General features: G+C 47.6%; 1 long non-coding RNA gene across 1 annotated transcript; it reads right to left on the reverse strand.

Annotated features, from left to right (window-relative positions):
* Positions 1-8,226: 8,226 nt before the first annotated feature.
* LOC307188189 lies at positions 8,227-26,083 on the reverse strand. The gene is made up of 3 exons (XR_013828823.1): positions 25,911-26,083; positions 15,635-15,771; positions 8,227-9,211 (listed from the first exon to the last, which is right to left on the reverse strand). It is a non-coding gene; the product is annotated as an uncharacterized lncRNA (long non-coding RNA).
* Positions 26,084-26,859: the final 776 nt, after the last annotated feature.

Here is a 26,859-nt window from a genome sequence, read left to right on the forward strand (position 1 = left end):
GTGAGGCGCTCTGCCTCAGCGGGGGAGATTTCCTTTTTCCACGTGGGTTCAAGTAGGCAAATAACAGAACCAAAGCCGAGACCAACACAGCACAGTCTCCATTCAGTGCCCAAAGAATGGAGAAGCGGGAACTGAGTTCACAGATCACCTTCTCGCCCTCCTGGAGAGAGTGGTTTAATTTTAGAGTAAACACAAAGGGAGGAGGAGTGAGGTTAGTGGTGGGATGAAGAGGCCTTCTGGGGAAAGGGTGGGGCTTTTTCCAAGGGGCTGGGGTACCACCTCCTTTTACCCGTTTCTGGTCCTTCATGTCCAGCCATGGCCGCTGGTGAGTGTGTCACTTAATACGCAGATATAGTAAATTCAACACGTGATGAGACTCGGGGTCTGTTGGAGGTCACATTTGTTGCCAGCCTGGTCCCAGCTGGGTCCATCTGTTTGTTTCTGGCTTCCTTTCTTACCTCTGGACCCCTTAACTTAAATACTTAGGTGAACTGCTGCTGAAGGTGGGGGTGGAGGACAGCCCTGTGAAAGGTGGGTGCACGGGGCTTGAGCAGAGCCTGGAGCAGCTCTGACAACAAGAGGAGGCTGAGATGGGCGGCCAGTCTGATGCCCACACTGGGGCCTGTTGTCGGCATGTGGAGGTGGTCAGCCAGGGGCACATGTCAGGGAAGGTTCTCGGTGTTTACACAGAAGATGTGAACGTGGGCCCAGATGCACAGCTGCCTGCAGACGCTGCTACAGAAACCCCTGATTCTTTCTTGAGAAAACTGGTGGGTGGTCATTCAGGCAACAGGGCAAACAGCTTGCTCTGGAGGCTCTTGTGGGGAAGTGGGTAGATAGCAACAGGGGCTCAGCCTGCATAACCCCAGAAGCCCTCCCAGGACAGCTCCAGAACCACTTCTGGAATGGCAAGGAGAAGTGGGTCTTCCACCTACTAGGCGTGGAGGAGAGGGCTGGGGTATACAGGGCCGCCCTCACCTTGAGGGACTGGCTGGGAGGTTCACAGGACCCAACATACGCTTGTGGCTTGTGTCCTCACAGGTGATATGGGTCACAGCACGCACTAGGCATTACCTCGAGGCAAATGCTCACGCTGAGCGTCCCGTTAGCGAAACAGCATGGTAGCATGCTGACTTTCTCCTTGAGAAGGGTGACTTCAGGTACGAGGTCCTCGAAGAATTCTAAGCAGAGTGTTTTCTCTTGGCAGCTCAGACGAGGGCCATGACAAAGACTTCAATGTCACATCAGACTAGCCAGAAATGTGGTCCTGAAGGCTGTTCGAGGGCTGTGGAAATGTAGCTCTCCTTAAGGAATGTGCAGTGTGTTGCCCATCACTCGGCATATGCAGAGGGCCTCCGAGGGACTGACCTATGGGCCTCGATGATGGTCAGCAGGCCCACAGGGGTCTGGAGGTACTCAGTGATCCTGGAGGGAAATGATGCACACCAGAGGGGCATAGGAGTCCTAAAAAGGGTACTTCCTTTAAAATAAAGAGGAACAGCGACTAACACGTCATGGAAACAGCTGCATGCCTCGCTTTCTGCAGGGCTACTCAAGGCCTTTCCTCGAGGCAAGTACTCACGTTGAGTTTTCCTTTAGCTCTAGAGCATGGCAGGCTGAGCTCCACCCCAGTCATGGAAGCACCCAGTTTAGATAGAGGAAACTCATTTCCTTCCCAGAGCAATGCCTACAGTGGATAGAAGCCTGTCAACAGCAGTGAATTTCAGCTGGCTTCAAGGCAGCATGAATGGAGCTTTCAAAATGGGAAAGCAAGGCTAGATCATTCAGGCCCCCATTTCCATGGGCACACACCTAGCATACATCCCTGTGGTTTTCAACAAGTCAAAAGAGACACAGGTTACCCAGTGGTTCCTTCCCTGAATCAACTCCTTGAAGCAGGGTGTTCTGCATCTAGCAAACTGCCTCAACCAAGGTATGACCTAGCTAGGCTTCCGGGCCTGTGGCTCTTCAAAAGCCTGCAGTGTTACATGAAGAACTGGGTTTTAGATGCAGTAGGAATGCAAGAAGACTTTCCCCTGGAGGCAGGATGACTTCAGGCAGGAGGTCCTAGATGGAACGCGAAGCCGAGGGTTTCTCTCAGTGCAGCTCAGACTAGGGCAATGAGTCAGACTTCCCCGGCATGTTGGACGTGCTAGACCAGTGTTGGTGACACTCTGGGAGAGCTGGGGATTTCAAGATGACCGAAGAAGGACTTCAGGGTGTTGCCCTACACACGGCATACACAGAGTGGCTGCAATAGGCTACGGGCCTGGAAGTTGCTTAGCAGGCCCAGGGGGACATGGGGGTACTCACTGTTCCTGCCAGGAATAGGGTGCCCACGCTGGGCTCCTAGGTGTCCTGAAAAGTGTACTGCAGTTAAGATCATGCAGAGCAGCGGCTTCGGCCTCATGGAAACTGCTGTACGACTCGGCTTCTGCACGGCAATTCAGGGCCTTACCTTGAGGCAAGTGCTCACGCTGAGTGTCCCGGTTGTGACGCAGCATTGTAGGATGCTGAATTCCTCCTCGAGCAGAGTGACTTCAGGTACGAGGTCCTCGAAGAATCCTGAGCAGAGTGTTTTCCCATGACATCTCAGACGATGGCCATGACGAAGACTTCCATAGCAGGTCGGACTGGCCAGAAATGTGGCCCTGAAGGATGTTTGCGGGCTATGGGAATGTAGCTCTCCTCAAGGAACGTGCAGTGTGCTGCCCAACACTCGGCATACGCAGAGGGACTCCGAGGGACCGACTTATGGGCCTCGATGTTGCTCAGCAGGCCCACAGCGGTCTGGAGGTACTCAGTGATCTTCAAGGGAAAAGGATGCACACCCGAGGGCCCTAGGAGTCCTAAAAAGGGTAGTTCCCCTAAAATACAGCAGACAGCGAGTAAGACCTCATGGAAACAGCGGCACGCCTCCCTTTCTGCACGGCTACTCAGGGCCTTTCCTCGAGGCACATACTCACGATGAGTTTCTCTTTAGCTCTAGAGCATGGCAGGCTGAGCTCCACCCCGGCCATGGAAGCACCCGGTTTAGCTAGAGGAAACTCATTACCTTCCCAGAACCATGCCTACAATGGCTAGAGGCCTGTCAACAGCAGAAATTTCAGGTAGCATCAAGGCAGCATGAATGGAGCTTTCAAAATGGGAAAGCAAGGCTAGTTCCATCAGGCCACAATTTCCATGGGCACACGCAGCATATATATCCCTTTGGATTCAAACAAGTCAAAAGAGACACAGGTTACCCAGTGATTCCTTCCCTGAATCAACTCCTCGAAGCAGGGTGTTCTGCATCTAGTGAACTGCATCAACCAAGGAACACCCTAGCTAGGCCTCCGGGCCTGAGGCTCTTCAAAAGCCTGCAGTGTTACACAAAGAACTGGGCTTTAGATACAGTTGGAAGCAAGCCGACTTTCTCCTGCAGGCAGGGTGAATTCAGACAAGAGATCCTAGATGGAATGCAAATCCAAGGGTTTTTGTCAGTTCGGCTCAGACTAGGGCAATGAGTCAGACTTCCACAGCATGCTGGACGTGCCAAAACAGTGTTCGTGAACCTGTGGGAGTACTGGGGATTTCAAGCTGTCCCAAGAAAGAGTGCAACCTGTTGCCCTACATTCGGCATACACAGAGTGACTCCGAAGGGCTACCGGGACTGGATGTTGCTTAGCAGCCCAGGGAGGCCTGGGGGTACTCCCAACTTAGGCCGGGAATACGGTGCCGACCCGAGTCTCTTAGGTATCCTAAAAAGGGTACTGCGGTTAAGATAATGCAGAGAAGCAGCTGCAGCCTGATGGAAACTGCTGCACGCCTCTGCTTCTGCAGGGCAATTCAGGGCATTACCTACAGGCAAGTGTTCTTGCTGAGTTTCCCGTTAGCGACACAGCATGGTAGGATGGTGAACTTCTCCTCGAGCAGAGTGACTTCAGGTACGAGATCCTCGAAAAATTGTAAGCAGAAGGTTTTCTCATGGCAGTTCCCCTTAAGGAAGGTGCAGTGTGTTGCCCATCACTCGATAAACAGAGGGCCCCTCTGAGGGTCCGACATATGGGCCTCAATGTTGCTCAGCAGGCCCACAGGGGTCTGGAGGTACTCAGTAATCTTGCAGGGAATATTATGCAAACCCGAGGGGCCCAGGAGTCCTAAAAAGGGTACTCCCGATGAAATAAAGCAGAACAGCGACTAAGACCTCATGGAAACAGTTGCGTGCCTCCCTTTCTGCCTGGATACTCAGGGCCTGTCCTCGACGCAAGTACTCACATTGAGTTTCCCTTTAGCTCTAGAGCGTGGCAGGCTGAGCTCCACCCCGGTCATAGAAGCACCTGGTTTAGATACAGGAAACTCATGTTCTTCTCATAGCCAGGCGTATAGTGGCTAGAGTCCTGTCCACAGCAGTGAATTTCACGTAGCTTTAAGGAAGCATGAATGGAGCTTTCAAAATGGGAAAGCAAGGTTAGTTCCATCAGGATCCCATTTCCATGAGCACACGCACCATACAACCCTGTGCTTTACAACAAGTCAAAAGAGACACAGGTTGCCAAGTGGTTCCTTCCCTGAATCAAATCAAATCCTCTAAGCAGGGTGTTCGGCATGTAACGAACTGCCTCAACCAAGGTACACCATAGCTAGGCCTCCGGGTCTGTGCCTCTTCAAAAGCCTGCAGTATTACACGAAGAACTGGGCTTTCGTGGCAGTTGGAACACAAGCCGACTTTCTCAAGGAGGCAGGGTGACTTTAGGCAGGATGTCCAGATGGAAAGTGAAGCCGAGGGTTTTTCTCAGTGCAGCTCAGACTAGGCCAATGAGTCAGACTTCCCCGGCATGTTGCATGTGCTAGAACAGTGTTCGTAAACCTATGAGAGTGCTGGGGATTTCAAGCTGTCCCAAGCAGGAGTGGAGTGTGTTGTCCTACACTCGGCATACACAGAGTGGCTCCAGAGGGCTACGGGCATGAAAGTTGCTTTGCAGGCCCAGGGGGGCCTAGGGGTACTCAGTGTTCCTGCAGGGAATACGGTGCCCACGCGACACTCCTAGGTGTCCTGAAAAGTGTACTGCCATTAAGATAATGCAGAGTAGCGGCTACGGCCTTATGGAAACTGCTGCACACCGCCACTTCTGCTCGGCAGTTCAGGGCCTTACCTTAAGGCAAGCTCTTCGCTGAGTATCCCGTTAGTGACACAGCATGGTAGCATGATGAATTTCTCCTCAAGCAGAGTGACTTCAGGTATGAGGTCCTAGAAGAATTGTAAGCAGAATATTTCCCCATAGCAGCTCTGACGACAGCCATGACGAAGAATTCCATGGCACGTCGGACTAGCCAGAAATGTGGTCCTGAGGCTGTTCGAGGGCTTTGGAAATGTAGCTCTCCTTAAGGAACGTGCAGTTTGTTGCCCATCGCTCAGCATACAGAGAGGGCCTCCACGGGACCGACATATGGGCCTCGATATTGCTCAGTAGGCCCACCGGGGTCTCGAGGTACTCAGTGATATTGGAGGGAAATGACACACACCTGAGGCACCTAGGAGTCCCGAAAAGGGTACTTCCTTTAAAATAACACAGAACGGCAACTAAGACCTCATGGAAACAGCTGCACTCCTCCCTTTCTGTACGGATAATCTAGGCCTTTCTTTGAGGCAGGTATTCACGCTGAGTTTCTGTTTAGCTCTAGAGCATGGCAGGCTGAGATCTACACCCGCCATGGAAGCACCTGGTTTACATAGAGGAAACTCATTTTCTTCCCAGAGCCAGGCCTATAGTGTCTAGAGGCCTGTCAACAAAAGTGAATTTTAAGTAGCTTCAAGGCAGCATGAAAGGAGCTTTCGAAGTGGGAAAGCAAGGCTAGTTCCATCAGGACCCCATTTCCATGGGCACACGCGACACACATCCCTGTGGTTTCTACCAAGTCAAAAGAGACACAGGGTACCCAGTGGTTCCTTCCCTAAATCAACTCCTCGAAGCAGGGTGTTCTAAAGCTAGCGAACTGCCTCAACCAAGGTACACTGTAGCTAAGTCGATGGGCCTGTGGCTCTTTAAAAGCCTGCAGTGTTACACGAAGAACTGGGCTTTAGTGGTGGTCAGAACGCAAGCCGACTTTCTGCTGGAGGGAGGGTGACTTCAGGCACAAGGTCCTAGATGGAATGTGAAGCCGAGTGTTTTTCTCAGTGCAGCTCACACTAGGGCAATGAGTCAGACGTCCCTGGCATGTTGGACTTTCTAGAACGCTATACGTGGAACTCTGGGAGTGCTGGGGATTTCAAGTTGTCCCATGAAGGAGTGCAGTGTGTTGCCCTATAATCGGCATACATATTCTGGCTTTAGTGGCAGTCGGAACGGAAGCCGACTTTTTCCTGGAGGCAGGGTGACTTCAGGCAGGAGATCCTAGATGGAATTCGAAGCCAAGGGTTTTTCTCAGTGCAGCTCAGACTAGGGCTATGAGGCAGACTTCCAGGGCATGTTGGACGAGCTAGAACCGGGTTTGTGAACCTGTGAGAGTGCTGGGGATTTCAAGCTGTCCCATGAAGGGAAGTGTGTTGCCTTATACTCGGCATACACAGAGTGGCAGCGAAGGGCTACGGGCCTGGAAGTTGCTTAGCAGGCCCAGGGGGGCCTGGGGCGACTCACTGTTCCTGCCGGGAACGGGGTGCCCACGTGAGGCTCCTAGGTGTCCTGAAAAGCGTACTGCTGTTAAGATAATGCACAGCAGAGCTACAGCCTCAGGGAAACTGCTGCATACCTCTGATTCTGCACGGAAATTCAAGGACTTAACTACAGGCAAGTGCTCATGCTGAGTGTCCTGTTAGCGACACAGCATGGTCGGATGGTGAATTTCTTCTCGATCAGAGAGATTTCAGGTACGAGGTCCTCGAAGAATTGTAAGCAGAATGCTTTCCCATGGCAGCTCCGATGATGGCCTTGACGAAGTCTTCCACGGCACATTGGACTGGCCAGAAATATGGTCCTGAGGCTTTTCGAGGGCTCTGGAATGTAGCTCTCCTTATGGAACATGCAGTGTGTTGCCCATAACTCGACATACACAGAGGACCTCCGAGGGACCGACCTATGGGGCTTGATGTTACTCAGCAGGACCACAGGGGTCTGGAGCTACTCAGTGATCCTGGAGGGAAATGATGCACACCAGAGGGGTCTAGTAGTCCTGAAAAGGGTACTTCCTTTAAAATACAGCAGAACGGTGACTAAGACCTCATGGAAAGAGCTGCATGCCTCCCTTTCTGTACGGATACTCAGGGCCTTTCCTCGAGGCAAGTACTCACATTGAGTTTCCCTTTATATCTAGAGAATGGCAGGATGAGCTCCACCCCGGCCATGGAAGCACGTGGTTTAGATAGAGGAAACTCATTTTCTTCCCAGAGCCAGGCCTACAGTGGCTAGAGGCCTGTCAACAGCAGTGAATTTCAGGTAGCTTCAAGGCAGCATGCATGGAGCTTTCAAAATGGGAAAGCAAGGCTAGTTCCATCAGGGCCTCATTTCCATGGGCACACGCAGCATCCATCCCTGTGGTTTCTAACAAGCCAAAAGAGACACAGGTTACCCAGGGGTTCCTTCCCTGAATCAACTCCTCGAAGCATGGTGTTCTGCATCTAGCAAACTGTCCCAAACAAGGTACACACTAGCTAAGCCTCCGGGCCTGTGGTCCTTCAAAAGCTTGCGGTATTACACGAAGAACTGGGCTTTAGTGACAGTAGAAACGCAAGCTGAGTCTCTCCTGGAGGCAGCATGACTTCAGGCAAGAGGTCCTAAATGGAATATGAAGCCGAGGGATTTTCTCAGTGCAGCTCAGACTAGGGCAATGAATCAGACTTCACCGGCATTTTGGACATGCTAGAACGGTGTTCGTGAATTGCTGGGAGTGCTGGAGATTTCAAGCTGTCCCATGAAGGAGGGCAGTGTGTGGCCCTATATTCGGTATACACAGAGTGGCTCCGAAGGGCTACGGGCCTGGAAGTTGCTTAGCAGACCAAGGCGGGCCTGGCGGTACTCCGTGTTCCAGCTGGGAATTGGATTCCCACGCGAGGTTGCTAGGTGTCCTGAAAAGCATACGGCCGTTAAGATAATGAAGAGCAGAGGCTACGACCTCATGGAAACTGCTGCACGCCATTGCTTCTGCACGAACATTCAGGGCCTTACCTTGAGGCAACTGCTCACGCTGAGTGTCCCGTTAGCGACACAGCATGGTAGGATGCTGAATTTCTCCTCGAGCGGAGTGACTTCATGTACGAGTTCCTCGAAGAATTTTAAGCAGAATGTTTTACCATGGGAGCTCAGACGATGGTTATGAAGAAGACTTCCACGGCACATCGCACTGGCCACAAAAGTGGTCTTGAGGCTGTTTGAGGGCTCTGGAAATGTAGCTCCCCTTAAGGAAAGTGCAGTGTGTTGACCATCACTCGGCATACACAGAGGGCCTCTGAGGGCCCAACCTATGGGTCTCAATGTTGCTCAGCAGGCCCACAGCGTTCTACAAGTACTCACTAATCCTGGAGGGAAATGATGCACACCCGACGGGCCTACGAGTCCTGAAAAGGGTACTTCATTTAAACTACAGCAGAACACCGACGAAGACCTCATGGAAACAGCTGCATGCCCCCTTTCTGTACGGATACTCAGGGCGATTCCTCGAGGCAAGTACTCACGTTGAGTTTCCCTTTATCTCTAGAGCATGGCAGGCTAAACTCCACCCGGGCCATGGAAGCCCCTGGTTAACATAGAAGAAACTCATTTTCTTCCCAGAGCCAGGCCTACAGTGGCTAGAGGCCTGTCAACAGCAGTGAATTTCAGGTCCTTCAAGGCAGCATGCATGGCGCTTTGAAAATGTGAAAGCAAGGCTCTTTCCATCAGGCCCCCATTTCCATGGGCACATGCACCATACATCCCTGTGGTTTCTAACAAGTCAAAAGAGACACAGGTTACCCACTGTTTCGTTCCCTGAATCAACTCCTCGAAGCAGGGTGTTCTGCATCTAGTGAACTGGATCAACCAAGGAACACCCTAGCTAGGCCTCCAGGCCTGTGGCTCTTCAAAAGCCTGCAGTGTTACACGAAGAACTGGGCTTTAGTGGCAGTACGAATGCAAGCCGACTTTTTCCTGGAGGCAGGGTGACTTCAGTCAGGAGGTCCTAGATGGAATGCGAAGCCGAGAGTTTTTCTCAGTGCAGCTCAGACTAGGGCAATGAGTCAGACTTCCAAGGCATGTTGGACCTGAAAAAAACGTGTTCATAAACCTGTGGGAGTATTGGGTAAATCAAGCTGTCCCAAAAAACAGTGCAGTGTGTTGCCCTACACGCGGCATACACAGAGTGACTCCGAAGGGCTACAAGCCTGGATGTTGCTTAGCGACTAAAACCCTATTGCTGATCCAGAAAAGGCACTGATAATGTTCCTACGTCATGCCCTGACAGTGTCCCCAGCTAAGGGCATGACACAAGGCCTCACCAGGCCCTGTCACTCTCCCTAAGTCAGGCTCTGATGCTCTCCCTACCAGAAGCCCTGAAACTGGTTCTAAGTAACGTCCTGGTACTCTCAGTGACTAAGGTCTTGACACTATCCCTAGTTGTTAACCTGACCCTGTCCCTAGCTAAAGTCCTGCCTCTTATGCTAACTGAAGCCCTTATGCTGTGCCTAACTCAGGCCCGGAATTTAGTCCCAAGGCTGTGACACTGTCCATGAGGCCTAGAAGTTCATCCTAAATCTGGCCGAGAATTGTCCCTAACTAATGCCCTAACACTATCCCTAACTCAGGCCCTGACACGGTACCTAACAGAGGCCCAGATGCTAGTCTTAACGAAAGCCCTGACACTGTGTCTAACTAAGGCCCTGCTGCCGTCAATATCTAAAGTCCTGACATTATCCTGAGCTAATATCCTGAGCCATGTCTTACCAAGGTCCTGAAACTGTCCCAAAGTAAGCCCTGACGCTGTCCCTAAGTGACGCCCTGAGGCTGTCCCTATCAGAGGCCCTGAGAATGTCTTTAAGGAAGACCCTAATGCTGATCCTACAGAGGCCCTTATACCACTCCTAGGTCATGCCCTGACACTGTCCCTCACTCAGGCCCTAAAGATAGGCCTCACTTAGGCCCTGTGGCCGTACCTTAGTTAGGCTCTGACGCTGTCCCTTCATCAAGCCCTGACACTGGTCCTAACTAAGGCCCTGATGCTCTCAATAACTAAGGTCTTCACGCTATCCCTAGCTCATTTACTGACACTATCCCTGGCCTGGAATCTGACTCTGTCCCGAGCAAATTTCCTGCCTCTTATCCTCACAGAAGCCCTAATGCTCTCCTTAACTAAGGCCCAGACTAGTCCTAACTAAGGTCCTGACACTGTCTCTAACTAAGGCCCGGAATCTGTCCCTAAGATAAGCCCTGCTGCCGGCAATAACTAAACTACGGACACTATCCTGAGCTAATATCCTGACCCATTTCTAACCAAGGGCCTGACACTGTCCCTAAGAAAGCCCTGTCGCTGTGCCTAAGTGAAGGCCTGAGGCTGTGCCTAACTCAGGCCTTGAAGCTATGCCTACCTGAGGCCTTGAAGCTGTGACCACCTCAGGCCCTGATCATGTCTTTAACTAAGACCCTATTGCTGACCCAACAAAGGCCCTGATGCAGCTCCTACATCATGCCCTGACAGTGTCCCCAGCTAAGGGCCTGACGCTAGGCCTCACTCAGGCCCTGTGGCTCTCCGTAAGTCAGGCACTGGCGCTGACCCTACCTGCAGCCATGATGCTGGTTCTAAATAACGCCCTGATACTCTCAGTGACTAAGGTCTTGACACTATCCCTAGGTCATTTCCTGACACGATCCATAAACTTTACCCTAAACCTAGCACTAGCAAATGTCCTGCCTCTTATGCTAAATGAAGCCCTTACTCTGTGCCTAACACAGACACTGAATTTAGGCCCAAGGCCATGACACTGTCACTAACTGAGGCCTAGATGCCCATCCTAAATCCGGCCCAGAACTGTCCCTCACTAAAGCCCTAACACTATTCCTAACTCAGCCCCTGACACGGTACCTAACAGAGGCCCAGATACTAGTCCTAACGCAGGCCCTGACACTGTGTCTAACTAAGGCCCTGCTGCCGTCAATATCTAATGTCCTGACACTATCCTGAGCTCATTTCCTGACCCATCTCTTACCACGTTCCTGAAACTGTCCCTAAGTAAGCCCTGACTCTGTCCCTAAGTGAGACCCTGAGGCTGTCCCTAACAGAGGCCCTGATGATAATGGCTTTAGCAAAGCCCCTGAGCCCGATCCTACCAAGGCCCTTATGCTGCTCCTAAGTCATGCCCTGATACTGTCCCTAGCTAAGGCCCTGACTCTAGAACTCACTCAAGCCCTGTCGCTCTTCCCAAGTCCGGCTCTGACGCTGTCCTTACCTGAAGTCCTGACACTGGTCCTAAATTAGGCCCTGATGCTCTAAGTTACTGAAGTCTTGGCACTATTCCTAAGTCATGTCCTGACACTATCCCTAGACCTTAACCTAACCTTGCCTTTAACTAATGTTGAGCCTCTTATGCTAACTAAATCCCTGATGCTGTCCCTAACTAAGGCCTTGAAATGAGTCCCGAGGCCGTGATGCTGCCCCTAACTGATGCCTGGAGGCTCGTCCTACCTCAGGCCCTGACACAACACCTAACTCAGTCCCTGACACTGTACCTAACAGAGGCTCTGATGCTCGTCCTAAGTCAGGCCCTGACACTGTCTCTAAGGCCCTGCGGCCATCAATATCTAAAGTCGTGACATTTTCCTGAGCTAATATCCTGACCCATGTCTTACCAAGGTCCTGAAACTGTCCCAAAGTAAGCCCTGACCCTGTCCCTCAGGGTGGCCCTGAGGATGTCCCTAACAGAGACCCTGAGAATGTCTTTTATGCGGACCCTAAGGCTGATCTCACAGAGAGCCTTAAACTACTCCTACGACATGCCCTGACACTGTCCCTCACTCAGGACCTAAAGATAGGCCTCACTTGGGCCCTTTTCCCATAACTTAGTGAGGCTCTGACGCTGTCCCTACATCATCAAGCCCTGACACTGGTACTGATTAAGCCCCTGACACTGGTCCTAACTAAGGCCCTGATGCTCTCAATAACTAAGGTCTTCACGCTATCCCTAGCTCATTTACTGACACTATCCCTGGCCTGGAATCTGACTCTGTCCCGAGCTAATTACCTGCCTCTTATCCTCACAGAAGCCCTAATGCTCTCCCTAACTAAGACCCAGACTAGTCCTAACTAGGGCCCTGACACTGTCTCTAACTAAGGCCCGGAATCTGTCCCTAAGATAAGCCCTGCTGCCGGCAATAACTAAAATACGGACACTATCCTGAGCTAATATCCTGACCCATTTCTAACCAAGGGCCTGACACTGTCCCTAAGAAAGCCCTGTCGCTGTCCCTAAGTGAAGGCCTGAGGCTGTGCCTAACTCAGGCTCTGAAGCTATGTCTACCTGATGCCTTGAAGCTGTGACCACCTCAGGCCCTGGTCATGTCTTTAACTAAGACCCTATTGCTGACCCAACAAAGGCCCTGATGCAGCTCCTACATCATGCCCTGACAGTGTCCCTAGCTAAGGGCCTGACGCTAGGCCTCACTCAGGCCCTGTGGCTCTCCCTAAGTCAGGCACTGGCGCTGTCCCTACCTGCAGCCATGATACTGGTTCTAAATAAGGCCCTGATACTCTCAGTGACTAAGGTCTTGACACTACACCTAGGTCATTTTCTGACACGATCCCTAAACTTCACCCTAAGCCTGTCCCTTCCAAGTGTCCTGCCACTTATGCTAACTGAAGCCCTTATGCTGTGCCTAACTCAGGCTCTGAATTTACTCCCAAGGCCGTGACACTGTCCCTAACTGAGGCCTAGATGCGCTTCCTAAATCTGGCCCAGAACTGTCCCTCACTAAAGCCCTAACACTATTCCTAAGTCAGGCCCTGACATGGGACCTAACAGAGACACAGATGGCAGTCCTATCTAAGGCCTTGACCCTGTCCTTAACTAAGGCCCTGCTGCCGTCAATATTTAAAGTCCTGACAGTGTCCCGAGCTTATTATATCCTGGCCTATGTCTTACCAAGGTCCTGAAACTGTCCGAAAGTAAGCCTTGACGTTGTACCTATGTGAGGCTGTGAGGCTGTCTCTCACAGAGGCCCTGATAATGTCTTTACCAATCCCCTTAGGCTGTTCCTACCGAGGCCCTGATGCTGTTCCTAAGGCATGCCCTGACACTGTCCCCAGCTAAGGCCCTGACTCTAGGCCTCACTCAGTCCCTGTCTCTCTCCCTAAGTCAGGATCTGACACTGTCCCTACATGAAACCCTGACACTGGTTCTAAATTAGGCACTGATGCTCTAAGTAGCTATGGTCTTGACACTATCCCTACGTCATTTCCTGACGCTTTTCCTAGACCTTATCCTAACCTTGTCTCTACCTAATGTCGAGTCTCTTATGCTAACTAAATCCCTGATGCTGTCCCTAACTAAGACCCTGAATTTAGTCCCGAGGCCATGAACCTGTCTCTAACTGAGGCCTGGAGGCTGTCCCTCAACTTATCTTTAAGGCCCTCAACTTATCTTTAACTGAGGCCCTGACACTCTCCCTAATTAAGGACTGAGGCTATCTCTGACTAAGGCCCTGAGTCTGTCTTTAACTACTGGCCCCACTCTTTCCCTAACAAACGTCCTGACACATTCCCCAACTAAGACCCTGACATGGTCCCTAATAACCTGAGCTGTCCCTCATTAATGCCCTGATGCGGCCCATAAATGATGTACTGACCCGGCATGAAGGTCCAGACGACGTCACTAATGACCCAAAATGTCTCTTACTAAGGCCCTCAAATTACCTCTAACTGAGGCCCTAAAGATGTCCATAACTAAGACCCTGACACTATCGCTAACTAAGACCCTCATGTTATCTTTAACTGAGGCCATGACAGTGTCCCTAACAAAGAACCTGACACTGTCTCTAACTAAGGCCCTGAGTCTGTCTTTACCGAACGGCCTCACTCTTTCCCCAACTACTCTCCGACGCTGCCCCTACCCAAGGCCCTGATGGTGTGCCTAATTGCCTGAGCTGTCCTTCACTAATACCCTGACCCTGTCCATAACTAACGCCCTGATGATGTCCCTAACGAACAGCCTGAAGTGTCTCTTACTAAGGCCCTCAAGTTTTTCTCTGAGGCTCTGACACTCTCCCTAATTAAGGCCTTGACACTGTCTGTAAGTAATGGCCCGATGCAACTCCTACCTGAGATGCTGATGCTCTCACTGAGATCTTGAAGTCTCTACCTGAGAAGCTGACACTGTCTGTAACTAATTTCCTGGCTTTTTCCTTAACTAACATCCTAATTTTGTCCCTAAATAACGCCCTGACACTGGTCCTACCTACGGCCCTGATGCTGACCCTATCTAAGGCCCTGACGATGTCCCTAATAGACTTAGATGTCCCTCACTGTTGGCCTGACCCTGTCCCTCACCAAGGCCCTGACCCTCTTCCTAACTAAGGCTGTGATGATGTCTCTACCTGAGGCACTGTCACTGTCTATAATAACGGCCAACTCTTTCCCTAACACCCTGATGCTGTCCCTAATAGCCTCATGTATCTCTCAATAACGCCCTGATCCTGTCCATAACTAAGGCCCTGAATATGTCCCTAGGTAAGTCTCTGATGCTGTCCCTAACTAAGGCCCTGATGCTGTCTCTACCTCAGAATCTGAAATTCTACTGTCCTGACTTTCCCTAACTAACATCCTGATGCTGCCCCTAAGTGAGGCCCTGACACTCTTCTTAACTAAGGACTTGTCGCTGTCCCTACCTAAAACCCTGACACTGTCTGTAACTAGTGACCTGACTCTTTCCCTAACTAACACCCTAGTTTGGGCCCTAACTAATGCCATGACACTGGTTCTAATTATGGCCATGATGCTGGTCTAAGGCCCTGAAGATATCCCTAATAACAGCCTGAACTGTGTCTACCTAAGGCTCTCACGTTATCTCTTAAGTGAAGCACTGACACTGTCCCTAACTTAGGCCCTGATGCTGTCCCTTATAGTCTAAGCTGTCACTAAATAATGCCCTGATCCTGTCCATAACTAAGGCCCTGAATATGTGCCTAAGTGCATCTCTGACGATGTCCTGAACAGCCTGAACTCTTTTCAAGTTATCTCTGAGGCTCTGACACTGGCCCTTCCTAAGGCCTCACCCCAGGGTTGTCCCAGGCTGCTGGGCAGTTTTCTCTTGTCCGCATCTCTAGCCAGCTGCCTGCCATCGGACACTCTAAGATTATGCAATGCAGTGGTCCCACGTGGGATGTGCCTGTGTAGGCTCACCTGTGGGAGGAGAGTCATGGCCACGCCGCCCTCCAGGGGTCTGCGGCTCATGGTAGGAGCCTCTCAGCCAGTGTCTGGACACAGGGTTCTGTGTCCTTGTTTGTTTTAAATCCCTTGGAGTTACCTCTAACATTTTTGAATGGATATCCCCCCCTCTGCATATTTATAATATAAATTATTTACCACATTAAAATCCAGGAATGATATTCTTAGAATGAGCAGGAGAACACTGGATGCCCCCACAATGATCTATTACTTGGAGGATTCAAAATTCTAATGAGAAAACACTCACTCTCCTCACCCTCTTGGGCATCAGCACAAGGCAGGAATCAGCTGCATCCTTTATTTATCCCTCTGATTTTCCAGACCCTTTCCTTCCAGAAGAAATCTCTGGGCTCTTCGGGAGCTCTGAGTGGTGGCCATCAGGTAAATCTGAGACTGAAAAGCAAGAGGAAGAGACACAGAGGAGGAGATGAGAATCGGAGACGGGGAGAAGCAGTGGCGTCCACGTTCAATCGCAGGCTGAGAGTCTGGGTTAGTCTCCAGCGAAGCTAAGGACCACCAGGGTCTGGCCCAACTGGCCTTGTCACCTGGTGTGGGGACTGGGGACAGCCAAACCCCCATGGCCACTCTCAGAGAAATCAGGGAGGTGGGAGGGCACCCCTGAGAGCCAGATGGAAAATGGTCATGCTGTGAAATAATAAGATGCCCTTTCCGAAAAGTGAAGACTGTTCTCTTGGTTCTCAAAGACTTGCAAATACTCTGTGTCCATCTGGAGGCATGCTGAAGCCTTCAGCTTTTGAGGGCAGTAATGGGAGTGCATCTGGGCTCAAAACCATCCAGCACTCACTCCCTGAGGGTGCTGAGGATGACCCGTGTCCACCCCTCGGGTGCTGTGGGGCCTGAAATCCCCTGATCACCGAGGACGGGAGGGGCCGCACAGACACTCCCCTGGACCACCGGGGGCTTGGCTGCTGGGCTACAGTCCTTTATCAGATACATGGTTTGCAAACATCTTGGGCCATTTTGGATGGTGGATTATCTTATTCCTTGCTCCTTTTATACACAACTGTTTTTCATTTTGAGGAAGTCCAATTCATCTATTTTGTCTTTTGTTGCTTGTGCTTTTGGTAGATCTAAGAAGTCATGACCAAATCCAAGGTCATGAAGATTTAGTCTCATGTTCTCTTCTAGGAGTTTTATAATTTTGGTTCTTGCATCTAGGCCTTTGGTCCATTTTGCGTTGATTTTGTATATGGGGTGGGGGGAGGTAAGGGTCCAACTTTACTCTTCTGCATGTGGGTATCCAGTTGTTCCAGAACCTGTGCTCACTGTTTGGGAGAAAATACCTGCAATTGACGTGACCAACAAGGGCTTAATTCTTTTTTTTTTTTTTTAACATCTTTATTGGGGTATAATTGCTTTACAATGGTGTGTTAGTTTCTGCTTTATAACAAAGTGAATCCGTTATACATATACATATGTTCCCATATGTCTTCCCTCTTGCATCTCCCTCCCTCCCACCCTCCCTATCCCACCCCTCCAGGCTGTCACAAAGCACTGAGCCAATATCCCTGTGCCATGCGGCTGCTTCCCACTAGCTATCTACCTTACTACGTTTGTTAGTGTGTATATGTCCATGACTCTCTCTCGCCCTGTCACAACTCACCTTTCCCCCTCCCCATAACCTCAAGTCTGTTCTCTAGTAGGTCTGCATCTTTATTCCTGCCTTACCCCTAGGTCCTTCATGACATTTTCTTTTCTTAAATTCTATATATATGTGTTAACATACGGTATTTGTCTTTTTCTTTCTGACTTACTTCACTCTGTATGACAGACTCTACGTCTATCCACCTCATTACAAATAGCTCAATTTCGTTTCTTTTTATGGCTGAGTAATATTCCATTGTATATGTGTGCCACATCTTCTTTATCCATTCATCCGATGATGGGCACTTAGGTTGTTTCCACCTCTGGGCTATTGTAAATAGAGCTGCAATGAACATTTTGGTACATGACTCTTTTTGAATTTTGGTTTTCTCAGGGTATATGCCCAGTAGTGGGATTGCTGGGTCATATGGTAGTTCTATTTGTAGTTTTTTAAGGAACCTCCACACTCTTCTCCATAGTGGCTGTACCAATTCACATTCCCACCAGCAGTGCAAGAGTGTTCCCTTTTTTCCACACCCTCTCCAGCATTTACTGTTTCTAGATTTTTTGATGATGGCCATTCTGACTGGTGTGAGATGATAGCTCATTGTAGTTCTGATTTGCATTTCTCTAATGATTAATGATGTTGAGCATTCTTTCATGTGTTTGTTGGCAGTCTGTATATCTTCTTTGGAGAAATGTCTATTTAGGTCTTCTGCCCATTTTTGGATTGGGTTGTTTGTTTTTTTGTTATTGAGCTGCATGAGCTGCTTGTAAATTTTGGAGATTAATCCTTTGTTGGTTGCTTCATTTGCAAATATTTTCTCCCATTCTGAGGGTTGTCTTTTGGTCTTGTTTATGGTTTTCTTTGCTGTGCAAAAGCTTTGAAGTTTCATTAGGTCCCATTTGTTTATTTTTGTTTTTATTTCCATTACTCTAGGAGGTGGGTCAGAAAGGATCTTGCTGTGATTTATGTCATAGAGTGTTCTGCCTATGTTTTCCTCTAAGAGTTTGATAGTTTCTGGCCTTACATTTAGGTCTTTAATCCATTTTGAGCTTATTTTTGTGTATGGTGTTAGGGAGTGATCTAATCTCATACTTTTAAATGTACCTGTCCAGTTTTCCCAGCACCACTTATTGAAGAGGCTCTCCTTTCTCCACTGTACATTCCTGCCACCTTTATCAAAGATAAGGTGTCCATATGTGCGTGGGTTTATCTCTGGGCTTTCTATCCTCTTCCATTGATCTATCTTTCTGTTTTTGTGCCAGTACCATACTGTCTTGATTACTGTAGCTTTGTAGTATAGTCTGAAGTCAGGGAGCCTGATTCCTCCAGCTCCGTTTTTCGTTCTCAAGATTGCTTTGGCTATTCGGGGCCTTTTGTGTTTCCATACAAATTGTGAAATTTTTTGTTCTAGTTCTGTGAAAAATGCCAGTGGTAGTTTGATAGGGATTGCATTCAATCTATAGATTGCTTTGGGTAGTAGAGTCATTTTCACAATGTTGATTCTTCCAATCCAAGAACATGGTATATCTCTCCATCTATTTGTATCATCTTTAATTTCTTTCATCAGTGTCTTATAATTTTCTGCATACAGGTCTTTTGTCTCCTCAGGTAGGTTTATTCCTAGATATTTTATTCTTTTTGTTGCAATGGTAAATGGGAGTGTTTTCTTGATTTCACTTTCAGATTTTTCATCATTAGTATATAGGAATGCCAGAGATTTCTGTGCATTAATTTTGTATCCTGCCACTTTACCAAATTCATTGATTAGCTCTAGTAGTTTTCTGGTAGCATCTTTAAGATTCTCTATGTATAGGATCATGTCATCTGCAAACAGTGACAGCTTTACTTCTTCTTTTCCGATTTGGATTCCTTTTATTTCTTTTTCTTCTCTGATTGCTGTGGCTAAAACTTCCAAAACTATGTTGAATAAGAGTGGTGAGAGTGGGCAAGCTTGTCTTGTTCCTGATCTTAGTGGAAATGCTTTCAGTTTTTCACCATTGAGGATGAGGTTTGCTGTGGGCTTGTCATATATGGCCTTATTATGTTGAGGAAAGTTCCCTCTATGCCTACTTTCTGCAGGGTTTTTATCATAAATGGGTGTTGAATTTTGTCAAAAGCTTTCTCTGCATCTATTGATATGATCATATGGTTTTTCTCCTTCAATTTGTTAATATGTTTTATCACATTGATAGATTTGCACATATTGAAGAATCCTTGCATTCCTGGAATAAACCCCACTTGATCATGGTGTATGATCCTTTTAATGTGCTGTTGGATTCTGTTTGCTAGTATTTTGTTGAGGATTTTTGCATCTATGTTCATCAGTAATATTGGCCTGTAGTTTTCTTTCTTTGTGACATCCTTGTCTGCTTTTGGTATCAAGGTAATGGTGGCCTTGTAGAAGGAATTTGGGAGTGTTCCTCCCTTTGCTATATTTTGGAAGAGTTTGAGAAGGATAGGTGTTAGCTCTTCTCTAAATGTTTGATAGAATTCGCCTGTGAAGCCATCTGGTCCTGGGCTTTTGTTTGTTGGAAGATTTTTAATCACATTTTCAATTTCAGTGCTTGTGATTGGTCTGTTCATATTTTCTATTTCTTCCTGATTCAGTCTTGGCAGGTTGTGCATTTCTAAGAATTTGTCCATTTCATCCAGATTGTCCATTTTATTGGCATAGAGTTGCTTGTAGTAATCTCTCATGATCTTTTTTATCTCTGCAGTGTCAGTTGTTACCTCTCCTTTTTCATTTCGAATTCTATTGATTTGAGTCTTCTCTCTTTTTTTCTTGATGAGTCTGGCTAGTGGTTTATCTATTTTGTTTATCTTCTCAAAGAACCAGCTTTTAGTTTTATTGATCTTTGCTATTGTTTCCTTCATTTCTTTTTCATTTATTTCTGATCTGATTTTTATGATTTCTTTCCTTGTGCTAGCTTTGGGGTTTTTTTGTTCTTCTTTCTCTAATTGCTTCAGGTGCAAGGTTAGGTTGTTTATTCGAAATGTTTCCTGCTTCTTAACGTGGGTTTGTATTGCTATAAACTTCCCCCTTAGAACTGCTTTTGCTGCACCCCATAGGTTTTGGGTCATTGTGTCTCCATTGTCATTTGTTTCTAGGTATTTTTTGATTTCCTCTTTGATTTCTTCACTGATCACTTCATCATTAAGTAGTGTATTGTTTAGCCTCCATGTGTTTGTATTTTTTACAGATCTTTTCCTGTAATTGATATCTAGTCTCATGGCGTTGTGGTCAGAAAAGATACTTGATACAATTTCAATTTTCTTAAATTTACCAAGGCTTGATTTGTGACCCAATATATGATCTATCCTGGAGAATGTTCCATGAGCACTTGAGAAAAATGTGTATTCTGTTGTTTTTGGATGGAGTGTCCTATAAATATCAATTAAGTCCATCTTGTTTAATGTATCATTTAAAGCTTGTGTTTCCTTATTTATTTTCATTTTGGATGATCTGTCCATGGGTGAAAGTGGGGTGTTTAAGTCCCCTACTATGAATGTGTTACTGTCGATTTCCCCTTTTATGGCTGTTAGCATCTGCCTTATGTATTGAGGTGCTCCTATGTTGGGTGCATAAATAGTTACAATTGTTATATCTTCTTCTTGGATCGATCCCTTGATCATTATGTAGTGTCCTTCTTTGTCTCTTTTAATAGTTCTTATTTTAAAGTCTATTTTTTCTGATATGAGAATTGCCAGTCCAGCTTTCTTTTGGTTTCCATTTGCATGGAATATCTTTTTCCATCCCCTTACTATCAGTCTGTATGTGTGTCTAGGTCTGAAGTGGGTCTCTTGTAGACAGCATATATAAGGGTCTTGTTTTTGTATCCATTCAGCTAATCTGTGTCTTTTGGTGGGAGCATTTAGTCCATTTACATTTAAGGTAATTATCGGTATGTACGTTCCTATTCCCATTTTCTAAATTATTTTGGGTTCGTTATTGTAGGTCTTTTCCTTCTCTTGTGTTTCTTGTCTAGAGAAGTTCCTTTAGCATTTGTTGTAAAGCTGGTTTGGTGGTGTTGAACTCTCTCAGCTTTTGCTTGTCTGTAAAGGTTTTAATTTCTCCATCAAATCTGAATGAGATCCTTGCTGGGTAGAGTATTCTTGGCTGCAGGTTTTTCTCCTTCATCACTCTCAGTATGTCCTGCCACTCCCTTCTGGCTTGTAGGGTTTCTGCTGAGAGATCAGCTGTTAACCTTATGGGGATTCCCTTGTGTGTTATTTGTTGTTTTTCCCTTGCTGCTTTTAATATGCTTTCTTTGTATTTAATTTTTGACAGTTTGATTAATATGTGTCTTGGAGTATTTCTCCTTGTATTTATCCTGTATGGGACTCTCTGTGCTTCCTGGCCTTGATTAACTATTTCCTTTCCCATATTAGGGAAGTTTTCAACTATAATCTCTTCAAATATTTTCTCAGTCCCTTTCTTTTTCTCTTCTTCTTCTGGAACCCCTATAATTCAAATGTTGGTGCGTTTAATGTTGTCCCAGAGGTCTCTGAGACTGTCCTCAGTTCTTTTCATTCTTTTTTCTTTATTCTGCTCTGCAGTAGTTATTTCCACTATTTTATCTTCCAGGTCACTTATCCGTTCTTCTGCCTCAGTTATTCTGCTATTGATCCCATCTAGAGTACTTTTAATTTCATTTATTGTGTTGTTCATCGTTGCTTGTTCATCTTTATTTCTTCTAGGTCCTTGTTAACTGTTTCTTGCATTTTGTCCATTCTAGTTCCAAGATTTTGGATCATCCTTACTATCATTATTCTGAATTCTTTTTCAGGTAGACTGCCTATTTCCTCTTCATTTTTTAGGTCTGGTGCATTTTTATCTTGCTCCTTTATCTGCTGTGTGTTTTTCTGTCTTCTCATTTTGCTTATCTCACTGTGTTTGGGGTCTCCTTTTTGCAGACTGCAGGTTTGTAGTTCCCACTGTTTTTGATGTCTGTCTCCAGTGGCTAAGGTTGGTTCAGTGGGTTGTGTAGGCTTCCTGGTGGAGGGGACTAGTGCCTGTGTTCTGGTGGATGAGGCTGGATCTTGTCTCTCTAGTGGGCAGGTTCACGTCTGGTGGTGTGTTTTGGGGTGTCTGTGGCCTTATTATGATTTTGGGCCGCCTCTCTGCTAATGGGTGGGGTTGTGTTCCTGTTTTGCTAGTTGTTTGGCATAGGTTGTCCAGCACTGTGGCTTGCTGGTTGTTGAGTGAAGCTGGGTGCTGGTGTTAAGATGGAGGTCTCTGGGAGATTTTCGCCGTTTGATATTATGTGGAGCTGGGAGGTCTCTTGTTGACCAGTGTCCTGAAGTTGGCTCTCCTACCTCAGAGGCAGAGCCCTGACTCCTGGCTGGAGCACCAAGAGCCTTTCATCCACACAGCTCAGAATAAAAGGGAGAAAAAGTAGAGAGAATTAGTAGAAGTATGAGGAAAGAAAGAAGGAAAGGAGGGAAGGAAGGAAGGAAGGAAGAAAGAAAGAAAGAAGCAAAGAAGGAAAGAAGGCAAGAAGGAAAGAAAGGAGGGACGGAGGGAGGAAGGAAGGAAGGAGGGAAAGAAGGAAAAAAGACAGACAGAAAGAAGATACAGTAAAAATAAAATAAAGTATTATAAAGTTATTGAATTAAAAAATTCTTATTTAGAAAAAAAAAAAGGGACGGATAGAACCTTAGGACAAATGTTGGAAGCAAAGCTATACAGACAAAATCTTACACAGGAGCATACACATACACCCTCACTAAAAGAGGTAAAGGGGGAAAAATCATAAATCTTGCTCTCAGAGACCATCTCCTCAATTTGGGATGATTCGTTGTCTAAAGGAGGGAAGGAAGGAAGGAAAGAAAGAAAGAAAGAACGAAGGTAAAGTATAATAACGTTATTAAAATTAATTATTAAGAAAAAAATTTAAAAAAAAAAACATGGACGGACAGAACCCTAGGACAAATGGTGGAAGCAAGACTATACAGACAAGATCTCACACAGAAGCATACACATACACATTCACAAAAAGAGGAAAAGGGAAAAAAAAATCATAGATCTTGCTCCTAAAGTCCACTTCCTTAATTTGGGATGATTGGTTGTCTATTCAGGTAGTCCACAGATGCAGGGTACATCAAGTTGATTGTGGAGCTTTAATCCACTGCTTCTGAGGCTGCTGGGAGAGATTTCCCTTTCTCTTCTTTGTTCTCACAGCTCACCGGGGCTCAGCTTTGGATTTGGCCCTGCCTCTGCGTGTAGGTCGCTGGAGGGCGTCTGTTTTTTGCTCAGACAGGACGGGGTTAAAGTAGCCGCTGATTCGGGGGCTCTGACGCACTCAGGCCGGCGGGGAGGGAGGGGTATGGAGTGTGGAGCGGGCCTGCGGCGGCAAAGGCTGGCGTGACTTTGCACCAGCCTGAGGCCCGCCGTGTGTTCTCCCGGGGAAAACAAGGGCTTAATTCTAAAATATACAAACACCTCATACAACTCAAAAAAGAAAAAAAAAAGAAAAAAAATAGGCAGAATTTTAGAAGGTCTAAATAGACGTTTCTCCAAGGACCTACAGATGGCCAAGAGGCACCTGAAAAGATGCTCCACATCGCTAATCATTAGAGAATGCAAATCAAAACTACAGTGAGTTATCACCTCGTAGTGGTCAGAATGGCCATCATTAAAATGTCTAGAAATAACTGCTGAAAGGGGTGTGGAGAAAAGGGAACCCTCCTACACTACTGGTGGGAATGTAAATTGATGCAGCCACTATGGAAAACAGTATGGAGGTTCCTCAAAAACTAAAAATAGAATTACCATATGAACCAGCAATCCCACTCCTGGGCACACATCCAGACAAAACTATAATTCGAAAAGATACGTGCACCACAGCATTCAAAGCAGCACTATTCACAATAGCCAAGACACGGAAGCAACCCAAATGTCCCTCAACAGATGAATGGATATAGAAGATGTAGTACATATATACAATGGAGTATTACTCAGCCATAAAACAGAATGAAATAATGCCATCTGCAGCTACATGGATGGACCTAGAGATTTTCATAAAAAGTGAAGTAAGTCAGAGAACAACACATACCATATCATATCATTTATATGTGGATTATAAAATGAGACCCAAATGAACCTATCTACAGAACAAAACACACTCACAAATATAGAAAACAGACTTGTGGTTGTCAAGGGGAAGACAGGGGAGAGGGATGGATTGGGAGTTTGGGATTACTAGATGCAAATTATTATATATAGACAAGGTCTTCCTGTACAGCACAGGGAACTGTATTCAATACCCTGTAATTAACCATAATGGAAAAGAATATGAAAAATATGTAAATATGTATGTTTGTATATATGAATCACTTTGCTGTACGGTAGAAATTAACACAACATTGTAGGAGCACGGACACTCCCGTCAGACTCAAGGTGACCTCTGGAGCCAGGACAGAGGCCCGGCCTCTCTGTGGGCAGGCGAACACACACTGCACAGGCCCTGGTGCAGTGCCCGTTTTGTGGGGTCAGCTGTGTGCACGCAGGTCAGCCAGTGTCTGTGTGTCTCAGCCTGTAACCACAGACCACACTGTCCTGCTCTGCTCACAAGAGCGAGGCCAATGGAGGGACAACAGGGGTGGGAACAAAGCCGGGTCATGATCCAGTTGGGTGAGAAGGGGTCCAAGGAGCGAGAGCCCGGATGCCCTTGCCTGGTGAGCCGAGAGCTGACATCCACCCTCTGGGCAGCTCCTCTCCCCACGTCCCGAGGTAAGGCTGCCTTTCCTGCACCCTGGGCAGTGTCATGCCTGTGTATAGAGCAGGACGCACAGCAGTGTACGCAGCAGGCCTGATGCCTGTCCTTGCCATGTACTTGGGGGCTTGCTGAGGGTGGAACATCCCGACAGCAAACGGGCCAAACTCGGGAACGATGTAGGGGTGAAGCCTTTGGGAGCCTCTGGAGGGGATCCTCACCTGCCTGCACAGGTGGACTGAGGACACTGACCAAGGGTGGGCAGGTGGGGAGACCCAGAAGGGTCCTAGGACTTCCCAATATAAAGGACTTCCCTTTCTTCCCTGTTGTGGATGACTTGGATGTGGTAGAAACAGCGGGGTTTTGGAAGTTCAATTTTCCACATCATTCCACCAAAAAAAACTGTTAGAAATAATAAATGAATTCAGTAAAGACGCAAAATCAGTACACACAGCTCAACTGCATTCTAAACACTAATAATGAACCATCAGAAAGAGAAAAAACCCTATTTACAACCGCATCAAAAAGAACAAAATACCAAGGAATAAATTTAACTGAGGATGTGAAAGACCTGAAAACTTTAAGACACTCATGAAGACATTGAAGAAGACAGAAGTCGGTGGAGAGACTCCCCGTGCTCATGGAATGCAAGAATTACTGTTGCTAAAATGTCCGTTCCACCCAAAGTGGTGCACACAGGGAAGGCAGGCCGTCCTGAAGTTGCAATGGTGTTTTTCACAGAAATGGAGCAAATCCTCCTAAGATGTGTGTGGAGCCACAAAGGACCCCGAAGAGCCAAGGCGACCCTGAGAAAGGAGAACGGGCCGCAGGCATCTCCCTCCCTGACTTCACACTTCATCACGAAGCTACAGTCCCCAAAACAGTGTGGAACTGGCTCAAAACAGGCGCACAGACCAGAGGGACGGGATGGAGAGCCCAGAACCCACCCCGCACGGTGGGGGGGGGGGGGGGCATTAAGTTACGACAAGGGGGCCAAGGACACACCGAGAGGAAGGGCAGTTCCACGGTAAACGGTGCAGGGAAGACTGCATACCCCGTAACCCATGCGGCTCCACCGCGCACCAGCCTGACCAAACACCCAGCTTTGCACACCAAGCCCTTCCTGGGTCGCACGAAGACGGGCCCCCTCAGCCGTCAGTCGCCCCCAGGAAGCTTCTCCACACTTTTCCTCACTGTCTCCTCACCTGTTACTCCGGCGACGCCTCCGTCCTCGGGAAACCCACGTCCCGTCAGCGTGGACGCAGCCCCACGTTGTCCTGAAGCCGAAACCCCAGCGAGTCCTGAGGAGAACGAGCGCCCGTCAGCAGCCGCAGCCCAGCAGTGCTTGAGGAGACACAACTCCGCTCAGCTGCGCTCAGAGCCGGGTCCGCGGGGAACGCGCATGCCCTGTGGGTCAGAAAGGCGGGCTCAGCACCACCCTGTGGTCGGTGCGGGAAGTGCAGGCCGCGCCTCCCACACGGGTCACTGGAGACAGTGCCCCCTGCTGGCTGAACCCATTAAATTGTGGAAATTCAAAGAAACACAATATCCCATAGCTTCTCCAAAGTAGTTAAGGAACAATGAATTGGAAACCGTATGGAATAAAATGAATGTAGACACAAGCTTTACAACTTACATCAAATTCACTCAAAATTATTCAGAGACAAGTATTAAATGCAAAACTATTCAAAATTATAGTAGAAAGCATAAAAGAAAATTGATATGAGCTTGGGCTTGGTCATGTCCATCACAAGCTTTGTGGTTTTAACACACGACACAAAAAAGCAGTCCAGAAAGAAAAACAAGGGATTCTGTGGACTTTATAAAATTAAAGATTTCTACTGTGTGAAAAATCTCATTCAGAAAATCGAAAGACAACACACACTGGGGGAAAAAAACTGCAAACGTATCTAATAAAGAATTTGTCTCAAAATATACAAAGAACTACAACACAACCCCATTAAAAATAGGGAAAGCTCTAAATGGACACCTGGTCAAAGAAGGTACACAGATATTACACAAAACTATCCCCAGGACTGGGGGGCAGAGAAACAGTGGTCCAGATCAACTCCCTGAGTCATGTGTGACCCAGGAGTAGTCCTGTCCTTCCTGGAGGCCTCAGAGAGATGGGGAGGGAGGAAGGGGAAGAAGGCG

This window comes from Stenella coeruleoalba (genome assembly GCF_951394435.1).
Source record: "Stenella coeruleoalba genome assembly, chromosome: 6".
NCBI classification, from domain to species: domain Eukaryota; kingdom Metazoa; phylum Chordata; class Mammalia; order Artiodactyla; family Delphinidae; genus Stenella; species Stenella coeruleoalba.